The sequence below is a fragment of the Callithrix jacchus genome, chromosome 6, assembly GCF_049354715.1.
Source record: "Callithrix jacchus isolate 240 chromosome 6, calJac240_pri, whole genome shotgun sequence".
Classification (NCBI taxonomy): Eukaryota; Metazoa; Chordata; class Mammalia; order Primates; family Cebidae; genus Callithrix; species Callithrix jacchus.
This window is the reverse complement of record NC_133507.1, coordinates 17,054,563-17,067,236: the sequence shown is the minus strand read 5'-3', so window position 1 is coordinate 17,067,236 and position 12,674 is coordinate 17,054,563. Positions and strand designations below refer to the sequence as shown.

At 40.1% G+C, this 12,674-nt stretch overlaps 1 long non-coding RNA gene across 4 annotated transcripts in view; it reads left to right on the top strand.

The window, feature by feature from the left end:
- Nucleotides 1-12,674, top strand: part of LOC144582969 (uncharacterized) — a 512,920-nt gene that overhangs the window by 9,543 nt on the left and 490,703 nt on the right. For all 4 annotated transcript variants that reach the window (XR_013536636.1, XR_013536637.1, XR_013536634.1 and 1 more), the window contains 2 exons: nt 1,391-1,570; nt 2,116-2,183. This is a non-coding gene — a long non-coding RNA (uncharacterized LOC144582969). The remainder of the gene's footprint in view (nt 1-1,390; nt 1,571-2,115; nt 2,184-12,674) is intronic.

The following is a 12,674-nucleotide window of genomic DNA, read 5'->3' as shown; positions in this document are numbered from 1 at the left end:
CTTGCCTCAGCCTCCCGAGTAACTGGGATTACAGGCCTGTGCCACCACACCTGACTAACTTTTGTATTTTTAGTAGAGACAGGATTTCACCACATTAGCCAGGTTGGTCCCAAACTCCTGACCTCAAGCAACCCACCCCCCTCAGCCTCCTAAAGTGTTGGGACTACAGGCCCGTGCCACCATGCCAGGCTTACTTGAAAGACTTTGATTCCTTATGATTGAAGGGAGAGAGGAGGAGGAGATTCCGATCCCTGCTTATCTATAGCACTAGAGATGGGGTATGCTTCTGAGATGCTTGTGCAGACTCTATACCACATGCTGTAGCTTTAAATCCTGCAGAGCGATTCCTTTGTGGTCAGTAGAGAAGAGAGTTGTGAAGGTCACCTTTGAAACCTTCTCAAAATAGGACTGACTGACATTCTCATATATGAGGGAGGAGTAGTGTTGACAGTGGCATTGTGTAGCAGAGGAAGCAAAGATAATGGCAGTGACCCACCATGGACCAAGAATTGGGCTTCCTTCTCATTTCTTAGAGGTCCCTGAGCTCAGGAAGAAAAAGTGTAACAACTTTATAGTCAGCTGGCTAGTTTCCCCAGCCTTGTCAAGTGTGAGTTCAGAGTTGGCTTTGCTCTGAGAGTCAGTATGACACTATTTAACGTCAGATTACATTCCAGCTCTGTCACTTTACTAGCTACGTAACCCTGGGCAAGTTACCTAATCTCTCTGCACTTCGGTGTCCTCCATAAAATGAGCCTATCTCATAGGGCTGTGGTATAAAACAAATAAATTAATATTTGAAAAGTACTCAGAACATTGCCTGACACATTGTAAGCCACATATAAGTGTTTGTTAAATTAATTTGGGGAAAAATGTGCTATCTCTTAGGAAACAAATTTATATCCATGAAATCATAGTAAAGCCATTGAATTTGTGACTAGAAGGTCATTGGTGACCTTAATGCATGCAGAGGCAAATTGCAATGAGTTAAGAAGGAATGAATCATAAACAATAGAGGCCCCTTTTATATATTACACATTGAATGGCTGGTAGGGAAAGGAAAGAGAAAGCAGAAGATCTAAATCACTGAGAGGGCACAGAGGCTCCTGTAGCACTCCTCCTGTTGGAACTAAGGATTTTTCTTCCTTTTAGTTCCCTTTGCTATTTGTCTGGCTTTCCAGGTGAACAAAACCCTTTTTGGGGGTACCCAAGTCCAGGGTCAGGTCAGGGTGGAATCTAACCACAATGTCCAGCGTCTTGTTTGTATATAGTAGGGTATGTGCTTACAGATTAGAACAAGAAATTATACATACCTCACAGGCAAGTCACAAAGATTCTGCTTTCAAGGTCAGAAACACTTATTTTATTGATTTATGATTTTCACTGACAACAGACACCGGAAGATGGTCCCTCATTACCCAGGGCCCACACAAAGAGGACGGCAAGGAGACATCCTGGGAGGGACCCTGGACATCAGGGGAGCCACAGGTGTTAACCAGAAGACCTAGAGTGTCCTGGATACAAACAGCTGCCATCTGTTGACCATATATTGTTATCTGTGGGTATAGCACAGGTAAATCTATTATATATACATTAAGTGACAATTATGTGTACATAACTGTGTATACATATTGTGATGTATCCTTGCCCCAAAGCCCATTTTTCCCATAGAGTAAGTCTCAGGAAGGTTAAGTAACTTGTCCATGGGCACAATGAAGTACATGAGGCTGGAGCTGGGAGGTTTTTTTTTTTTTTAATTGCAAACTTCTATTTTATATACTCCAGTCTCTACAGTTTCCAATCTGTGATCTATTAATTGGTGCTGGATTGGCCACACAAGAGGCCCATAGGAAGCAAAGTAAATAAACATTAATTCCCAGTGATTTCTTATTAGTAGGCCCAGGAGGGACCTAGGAACCCGTGATTTTAAATGTTGTCAAGGTGATTCAGCTGTGCGTGATTCAGCTGCACGGGCTGGTTGGAGGAGCTCTGCCTTTGGCTACCTGGGCTCTTCCCAAATTCCTTTTGGTCTCTCCAACTTCAGAAAAAAGGAATAAAGGGAAGGAGGGAGGACAGAGCCACAGCAGCCCAAATCTGCCATCCTTCCCTTCATTTCAGAGGAAGTAAAAGGAGGAGAAGAGAGGCACTGAGAAAGTCACCTGGAAGAGGAAAAGGAAGGAGAGAACGTAAGTTCGAAATCTGTACTTCCCTTTGCATCTTTCATTTTCAGCTTTTAAAGGTAGATGGAGATTCTGGGGTGGGGGTGGCTGAACCCACATTGTGGGGGCGGGGGTGAGCAGAGGTTTGGTGTGAGAGGGAAAAGTGAATTTAGTATTTCTTCTGGAGCCTGGAAACCTAAGTTCTGGTTGCCGTTCCGGCTGTGGGTTTTGGGCAATCACCTATGAACCTTAGTTTCTACCAGTGTAGAATGAAGAGGCCAGATTAGATGATCTCAAAGAGCCCTTTTACCACTGACATTCTATGATTTCATTATCCTTTGATCCTGAGCCTCTCAGTCAGCCAGAAGGGCTATGACTCTTCTGCTCAGACTCTGGGAAGACAGGGGGAAAAAAAGGAGGAGGAGGCAGAGGAAAGGAAAACAAACAGCCTCTGTTCCCTAGAGGGAGACCCTGCCTTGTCTGGGCTGATCAGCGCCAGCCTGATGAGAGGGTGGGGGCTGGGCTGGGTGATGAAGGATCAACCAGCTGATATTTCTCTGGCGACAGAACTCTTCAGAACTAAAGAAAAGTAATTGAACTTAATGTCCAAACACAAAATCAGTCCATAAATCCAGGTGCTGTCTGTTGGAAATTTCATAAGAGCTCTGCTTCCCTTAATCTTATCTCTACCAGACAGTTACTGTGTTCTTGATGTAATTAGAGTGATAAAACAATGTGGCACAACTGCTGGTTTCTATCATGGCATCACCGCTGTTGACTTAAATGACAAGGCAATGATTTTATAAGATGACCTTTATTTTCATTTCTCACTTCATTGTGGGTGGGTGTTTTCCAAATGGGGAGCATATCTTTTAGATAAGTTTACCAGACACCATATGCAAGGACTATTTCATTCATTGCCCATTAGTTGAGAAGCTACATCTCCCAGGGGACAATTGAGATTGTTTTTGGTAGTTAAACTATAGGGCCAGCTAAGGATTTTCAGAACAATAGCACATTTTCTATAGATCTGGGTCATTTATGCCTCCTTCGAAAGTAACCCTGATGGGAGCAAGGCTGGCTTTTCCACCAGAAATAATGCACACGTGTTTATTTCTCTTTTATAAAAAAGGCTAGATTTGCCTCAGACCCTGTGCCCGTGAGGGAGCCGTCCAAGTGAATATGCCAAAAGGCAGATGTTCCTGATCTACTGAGATCAGGCCCAAAGAATCTAGGAAATAGTATTCCTAGATATTGAGGAATGGAGATTCGAGATCCAAAGCAAGTTTAGATTAAAACCAAGAAGATATTCTGAGCTTGAGTACAAACTCAAACTATCCTTGGAGACGCAAGAGCCCAGGGCCCAGGACTGGGTCTAGTTTATACTTTGGGAAGGCAATTTGATGTGAGCCCACATTCCTGCCAGAGCAGTCACAGATCCATAGTGACAAAGCCTAGAGGATGAGACTTTAGCACGTGAGAGCCCAACACTTTCCTGTCAAGAATAAAATTTTATGCAGAGAAGCAATGCTTAATTATTTGGAGATACATCTGTGCAGGGCCCTTGCTGAAACTGGATGGCGGCTATGTGTTTTTAGGATCTAGATCCTCTGTACCTTATTGGCTATAGGGCTGGGATAGATTCCTGCAGCTTAGGAACGTGAGTAGTCAGCAGTCTTTCTTCATTTGACTTCCCTTTATTTCAACCCTGGAAAACATTTCAGTCTAAATCCATATGGATGGCTCATTGCTCTTCATTTCTCAAGAGAACTGGCAAGGAGGACTCTTTAACACGCCAGTGAGGTCTGAGAAAATGTTCAAAAAATGCAGAGGCCCCAGAGACAAGTGGTGATTCAGCTTAGTGGGCTCGGCAAGGGAGATTACCCACCTAAACACAAGAGGGCATGCATTGCTCTTCCCTGATGGCTTTTTAAAGCTTACTACCTAGGAAGATGGATTTTCATGGAGGAAAGAGCAGATGATCTCATCCAATCTATTCTCAGGAATTAAAGTAGTGAACAGGAAGCCAATGGGGCCACTAGTTACCATCTTTCATAGTAAGTCAGGACTTCACGGATAAAGGGCCAAGTCTGTATCACAATTATATAATTCCAGGAACTTATTCCCTTCCCCTGTCGATTTCTAAAATCATTTCTAAAGCTCTTTAAAAAAGAAAGGATTCATGGCCTTGTCTTTAAGAAAAATCAGGAAGTAGAGAACTGAAGCTACCTTGTCCCATTCTGTGGCCAGCCCCAAGGTCAGGCTGAGAAGCCTCAGACGAGTACACTTTGACTCTGGAGAAAAAAGACAAGAATGAAAGCCCCTGGAGACAATGCAAAAGCAGGGGTGGGAGTCCAGGAAACTGGCCCACATAGCAGAAGAACGTGTGGCTCTCTGTCTGCTGGTTTAGTTACCCAACCATCCCAGCCACTGAGAATCAAGGTTCTCTTTCCTTCTTGTGATAGCCCTTCAACCATTGATAAGACCCAGCAGGCTCCCGGGAGTCTTCTGGGGGATGAAGCTTTCCAAGTTTTACTCAATGGGGAAAACTAAAAAACATTGAATTACTCACTGTTCCTCTTGAACCTTATCAGAACACGTGTCTCATATATAAAATAGGACTCAGAGGGAAAATACAGATGGCTTAAACCGTGACTTACAATAATAATCGATGCCATTTATTCAGTGCTTACCTTGTACCTGACAACAGCTAAATAACTTGCACACGTTCACTCATTTAGTCCTCCCTACAGCCTGATGAAGTGGTTACTATACTTCATGTATGAAGAAACTAAATTCCAAAGAGGTTAATTGATTAATCCAAGGTTGCCCAGCTAGGAAGTGAGAGAGTTGAGGTTTGTATTCATTTCTGTCTCACTTGAGAGGCTATACGTTTTATTTGGCCCTATGTCAAGCTGATATATCAGAGTAGTTTCTACTTTTTACACGTAAGATAAAGTTTCAAATTTTTGCCCTTTAAAACAATTTTCAAAACTTCTGTCATTTAGTTCTGAAATCACAGAATACCGCCATGTCTAGGAAAGAGCGATTTGGAACTTTCACAAGGGTGGCTGTTTGACCTAAATTGGGCCTTGCTGCTTTTTCTGTCTAGAATTTACTGTAAGCCCTTTATATATCTGCAAATCCTAGATCCTTCTTTCTCTGATTATTCCCTATTCTCTTTTCCGTACTTCAAAGAAGACTTCACCTAGCTAGCTGGGGGCAGGGTCAGCTGATGTCCTCTTTGCCCAATGAGACATCCTCTCTGCAAAGGCCAATTTTTGACTAGTGGGTTTGGTTCCCAAATTCTACTCTGACCTTGCTGCTTTGCTTAGTTCCTTCTGTTTAGTGTTTCTATGTCTGTTTAGACATAAATAATACAAACTCTGTCTCCGTGGACTACAAACTTATGGACAAACTACCTCATCTTTGAAAAACTGACAGATTTTTCAAAATTTAGTCTCTCGAGGACAAAGGAAAATCTGAACTGAATAATAATCAGTTATCATTGATAATAATATCTTCCTTGAAGATTATCAAGGAAGAGACAATTCTTATATCATGCAAATATCTTTGGGTGAAAATAGAAGGAAAGCTCCTACATAATTTTTTAAGTTTTTAGAGAGTGAAACTCTGACAGCAATACTATAAGAAAGTTATTACCTAATCTCATTCAAGAACGCAGATGCAAACATCTTAAAGACAGTCACAAATAAATTTTAAAATATTAAAAAATGAAATAAAAATCAGGTTTTTCCTAAGAGTCCAAAGTTGGCTTAGCAATGGACACTAATAATCTAATTAACCACATTATAGTATTGAATTTGAAATATCATATGATTGTCTAAGGAATGCCTAAACAGAGCTTTTAAGAAATTTGAAAATCTATTGATGACTAAAATATATCATAGCACACTAAGAAAGAAAGGAATCTTCTTTAACATGATAGAGAGTGTCTGTCTAAAATATATTTACTAATAGTACTTAGAAGTGAACCCATTAAACTCAGAAATAAATTCCATGATGTTCTTTCCGTATTAAGACTATTCAATATATCCTGAAGGGCATAGCTGATGCTCAAAGACAAAATAAGGAAATGAGATACAAGGTTAGAAAGAAAGAAACATTTTATTATTTACAGATACTCAAATGATTGTATGCAAATATGAGAATCTACTGAAAAATTAGAATACGTATAAAAGTGATGGATATAAGATCAAATAATGATTCTATACCAATTATATAATGTATTTTACTTAAAAATAGATTCACAACAACCACAAGAACTGTAAGATAACAAGGAATAAACATCATAAAACACATGCAGAGAAAAATCTGGAGAAAATTATAAAACTTTATTAAAAGAACATAAAAGCCTAAGTAAAGCCGGAAATATACCATGGTCATGAATGGGAAGGCCAAATATCATACATAGGTGACTTCATCAGATCATAATCTGTGAATTCGACAAAATTGTTTAAAACATTTATATAGTACTTTTCACAGAACATTACAAATTGATTGTAAAATTCATTTTGACATATATATGTTTAAGGATAACTAAGCCAATTTTGAAGTATAATAAGGAAGGGGGATTTATAAAAAGGACTTTTCCCTATCTAGTATCAATACTTACAAAGCCATGGCAATATTTTTAAGTTTATAATAAGACCGGATTGAACAAAGTGACCAATTCTGTAGAGTCATTGAATTGAACTTTTTGCAGTGATGAGGATTCTCAGTCTCATATGCGAAGCTGTCTAGTATGGAAACCGCTGCCCACATGGGGCTACTAAAAATTTGAAATGTGGCTTGTGTGACTAAAAAATAAAAACTTTGATATTATTTAATGTTAATTAATTTAAGAGTAAATAGCCACATGTGACTCATGGCTACCTACCATATTTGGTCACATAGCTCTACAATAGAGGCTCGACAAGGTGACAAAAAGAAATTTAGTAGCACCGTGTCAACTGAAGTTTTCCACATCATTAGGGGAAAAGAAATTGGCTGTATGTGAGGAAAAATATATGTAAAAATTTAAATCCCCATCTTATCCCATCTGCACATTCCAGATGAATTAAAGATCTAAATTTCAAAATTCAAACTTGTATAAATTTTTAGAGACAATATAAGAGAATACCTTCCTGATTTTGATGTGTGAAACAACTCCCTGAGCAGGACCAAAGAGTCCTGCTCAAGATAAAGTCAGCAATGTTAAAATTCAGGTCTTCTGTGCAACGGAGGATGCTATAAAATGGAGTAAGAATACAAGCCACACAACAAAAGAATATAATTGCTACCTATGTAACTAAAGAGAATTACCCAGAATATATAAATAACTACAAATCAATATGAAATAGCAAACAACTGAGTAAAAAATACGGACAAAATATATGAGAAATTCTAGAAGAAGAAACCCAAATGGCCAATAACATCTGAAAGAGATGTTTAACCTCCGTAATAATAAGAAAAACGAAAACTAAACCAAGAGCAGCATTTTTTTTTTTCATGCTCATCAGAGTGTCATTGTAGTAGATATCTGTCAAACTTGTCCATGTAGCATCTAAACCCACTTCTTATAATTGGGGAATTCCCTCCCTTTGAGATAAAATAGGCCTTCTTCTAAGAAGCTGAAATGCTGGGTGCTAGTGGTTCCAGCTTCTCTTGAAGCCAGGGCATGACAAATGACCTGGGCTGTACCAGTCAGAGGCTGCTCAATGTGAATAACTCTTCCAAGGGTAATGATGGTGCCGGACCCACAGCACGGTCACAAAAGGGACATGCGCTGTTGAGAGTGTTGGTGGTATAGCTGCAGTGAGCTGCACTTGGAGTTGATGACAGGCTAGTAATGGTGTCCTCACTGGACTGGATTTTGGTTGTTATACCTTGCTATCTAGCGCTGAATCTGGTGCCTCGGTCTCCCTGGTAAATGGTTCTATACATTTTCCAGAGTCCTTTATGTATTTTTTCCCCTTGAATCAACCAGAGTTTGTTTCTATTGAATGTAACATCCAGTAACACCAAATGTTGTTGAGGATATGAGATTGTAATATTTGACTCAGGATATAGAATAAACAGTAGTAACACAGTTACAAAACAAAATTAATTACAAAAATGCCACATCTTAGGCTACAAATTCTCAAAACGAAATGTCCTACATAACTCAGAGTGGAAAACACAACTCAAGAGAAACAAAATTATTTAAAATATATTCATTATGGCCAAACTAGAATATTTCAGGATGACGGGATCTGTTGCTTACACTCTAGAGGGACTAGGACATTTTTTACAGACACTTTTAAAAACAACTCATTAATACATGTGAAGATGAAAATACACATATCTTAGGACCCCAACTTTTTAATTCTAGACTCATAGTGGATAGAATTTCTTGCTCGTATGCATAGTTGAATGTGTATAAGGATTTCCATTGTAGTGGTGTTTTCAGTAGTGACAATTAGAAATAGTTTTCATCAATGGCTAAATCAAGGGTGGTATATGCAGATACTGGATTTAACAATAATCATAGTATGTGAAATTGATTCATAAGCCTCAATATGTGTGAATATCACAAAACTACTGACTCAAAAGGAATTTCAATATGATACCGAGGACATGTCATTTATGCACATTTACAAAACATATAAAAACAATACTCTGTGTGGATTATGGCAGAGTATATAGTATATTTGCAAGGATAGTAATAACAGAAACCAATTTCAATAAAGCAATTGCCTCTAGGATGAGAAAGAGAAGTATAAGACATCTCAATTGTTTTAAGCAAGAAATACCTGAAGGAAATATAACTCAACTTTGATAGTTTAAAATTCTGACTTCTGGATATACAGATACTGGTTATATTACTCTCCCTACTTTACTGTATATTTGAGTTATTAAAGAAAACCCAAAACTTTTAAACTTAAAGAATTTAAGGGCTGGGCGTGGTAGTTCACGCCTGTAATCCCAGCACTTTGGGAGGCTGAGGCGGGTGGATCACGAAGTCAAGATATCGAGACCATCCTGGTCAACATGGTGAAACCCAGTCTCAACTAAAAATACAAAAAAAAAAAAAATTAGCTGGGCATGGTGGTGCATGCCTGTAATCCTAGCTACTTGGGAGGCTGAGGCAGGAGAATTGCCTGCACCCAGGAGGTGGAGGTTGTGGTGAGCTGAAATCGTGCCATTGCACTCCAGCCTGGGTAACAAGAGCGAAACTCCATCTAAAAGAAAAAAAAGAATTTAAGATGCTTTTATTTCATTTTTCTTCACCTGGAATAGTGATCACATATTTATTGGGTGTTTCATATTTGGCAGACACAGCACTAATTATTTTATTTATATAATCTCATGTGAGCCTCCATCCAACATTATGAGATAGGCTGGCGGCTCATTCAAACCACCTGGAGATCTTTAAGAACAACTGATACCTGACCCCCATTCCTACAGATTATTCTGCTGAAACCTGGGCATTGGAAGTTTTTAAATCACCTCCAGTAATTTGAATAGGCAGCTAGGTATATGAATCCCTGAAATAGTTTATAAACATGTTTCCTAAATTCTACCTGATTAGAAGAATTACCAGAACCTGTTAAAAATGCAGCTTCCCAGGTCTCATCCCAGATCCACAAAGTCAAAACCTCTAAGACTCTAGAATATTAGAATTTTTATCAAGTGCTTAAAATACCCTTATGATTGATCAGGCAAATTTGGGAAAACTGAAGCTACCATTTGCCCTTTTGAGAGGCATCAGTCAGCATGCGCCCATCCCCCTGACATATGCCCCACTCCTAGGGGTTCTAATTCAGGAGGTCTCATGTGGGATCCAGAAAAACTATTTTATTTATTTATTTATTGCATTTTAGGTTTTGGGGTACATGTGAAGAACATGCAAGACAGTTGCATAGGTACACATGTGGCAGTGTGATTTGCTGCCTTCCTCCCCTTCATCTATATCTGGCATTTCTCCCCATGCTATCTCTCCCCAATTCCTCACCCCCTGCTGTCCCTCCCCTATTCCCCCCAACAGACCCCTGTGCTCCCCTCCCTGTGTCCATGTGTTCTCATTGTTCAACACCCGCCTATGAGTGAGAACATGTGGTATTTGATTTTCTGTTCTTGTGTCAGTTTGCTGAGAATGATGTTCTCCAGGTTGGGACACAAACTCATCGTTTTTGATTGCTGCATAATATTCCATGGTGTATATGTGCCACATTTTCCCTGTCCAGTCTATCATCGATGGGCATTTGGGTTGTTTCCAGGTCTTTGCTATTGTAAACAGTGCTGCAATGAACATTCGTGTTCATGTGTCCTTATAGTAGAACGATTTATAGTCCTTTGGATATAAATCCAAGGTAATGGGATCCCCAGTAATGGGATTGCTGGATCAAATGGAATTTCTATTTCTAGGTCCTTGAGGAATTGCCACACTGTCTTCCACAATGGTTGAACTAATTTACACTCCCACCAGCAGTGTAAAAGTGTTCCTATTTCTCCACATCCTCTCCAGCATCTGTTGTCTGCAGATTTTTAATGATCGCCATTCTAACTGGTGTGAAATGGTATCTCAATGTAGTTTTGATTTGCATTTCTCTAATGACCAGAGATGATGAGTATTTTTTCATGTTTGTTGGCCTCATGTATATCTTCTTTTGTAAAGTGTCTGTCCATATCCTTTGCCCACTTTTGGAAGGGATTATTTGTTTTTTTCTTGTAAATCTGTGTTAGTTCTTTGTAGATTCTGGATATCAGCCCTTTGTCAGATGGGTAAACTGCAAACATTTTTTCCCATTCTGTTGGTTGCCGATTCACTCTAGTGACTGTTTCTTTTGCTGTGCAGAAGCTGTGGAGTTTGATTAGGTCCCATTTGTCTATTTTGGCTTTTGTTGCCAATGCTTTTGGTGTTTTGGTCATGAAGTCCTTGCCTACTCCTATGTCCTGAATGGTTTGCCTAGATTTAAGAAAAAAAAGTCCCCTTGTATGACCAGCCATACACAAAGTGACCCAGGAATGTGAAGCACCAGGTCTGCCTAGTCCCAAAGCTCATGCAGTTTTCCCTACTCATTCCCCAGACCCTTGGGCTTGCAGTCAATTTCCCCAGTTCTGTATCTGCTGATCCTGGCTCACGTTCTCCTTTCTGTCAAGGTAGGTAAGATGAGAAACAAATGTCTATCCTTGTGGGTGGGAACACAAGCTGTAGAACCCACCCCCATGGGGTAGGACTGGTGGCATCTTCACCTGGAAATAGGGCCCCAGCTAAGCAGGCTGCAGTTCTCAGCTGGGCAGGACATGGCTTCAGGAACCTGGGGTGCCAGTCAGGGAAATGGAAAGAGCACCTCAATGGGAATTCTGGACCAACCCATGGCCATGGAAGGAAACTCCATGGCCCTGGAGCTGCTGTTGGTATTGGTACTGTCCTGGTCGCTTTGGGCTCAGGAAACCTGTGTGTGTTTATATGCTGGAGAGAGGGGAACAGGGTTTATGGGGTGCATGCTGATCCTGCAAAGCAAGAGCCCAGAAAAACCAGGGCACACAGTCCTTTCTTTTCCAATTCTTCTAATCCAAGCCCCTTTTTAAAAAAACACCAGATGACTCAACCTAATGGCAGATTTTCCAAAGTGTGTTCTGTAAAACATAAATCCCAACAATGAATTCCTGAAATGAAAGAGGGGGTGCGGCTTCTGTTAGGAAATGCTGCAAATCATATTCCAGCTCTTCCATATTTACTATGCTCATTAGCATTGAAAAGGCCCTTGAGCAGTCTTGCCATCATATTCTGCAGTAACAATGCTAGAGCCCAGTGATGTGCCCCGTCTTCGTTATACAAATGCCTCAAAACTGTAATTTGAATGTTCCTGGGAATGGATCTGGCAAACAATATTATCAATGATCACATCACCTCTTGGCTGAGGCCATCAACGAGCCCTGTTTTCTGCCGTAGTGGCTCCCAATTTTGGACATATGTCAGATTACCTGGAGAGCCTTATTTTAAAATATCCGTAGCCGAGCTCCATCTCAGACCTATGCCCTCATATAGTTGGTGATTAGGGCCCAGCACTTACAGATTTAGAAAATCTCCCAAGGTGATGTTGATAGACATCTGGTTTAGAACCATTGACATATAAAAGAAATTCTGAACTTGGTCCTTGGCTGTGACCCCACATGCAAAATCCCAGTCTGTCTTTCTTCCTCTGTCTCCCTACTAAACACCATTGCGTAAATCTTTTCTGCTGCTTCTTATGCTACTCCTCCATGTGAATTGCTTTCTTCTCTCTCTGTTTATTTTTTTCTGAATAATACTTTTTCTTCGTAGACAGCTTAAGTGCTATCTCCTATGTGAGAAATTCCCTGATGGCCCCAGTGTCTGAAGATTGCATCTTTTCTTCATTGCCTTACATTCTCTCTATATGTAATGTGTTGTTCTGTCTTTTCCCTTTTAATTACCCGACCAGGTCTCTGAATGAGGGCATATTGTATACTGGTCAGGTACCCAGGCTTCAGAACGACAGTCCTGGCTCT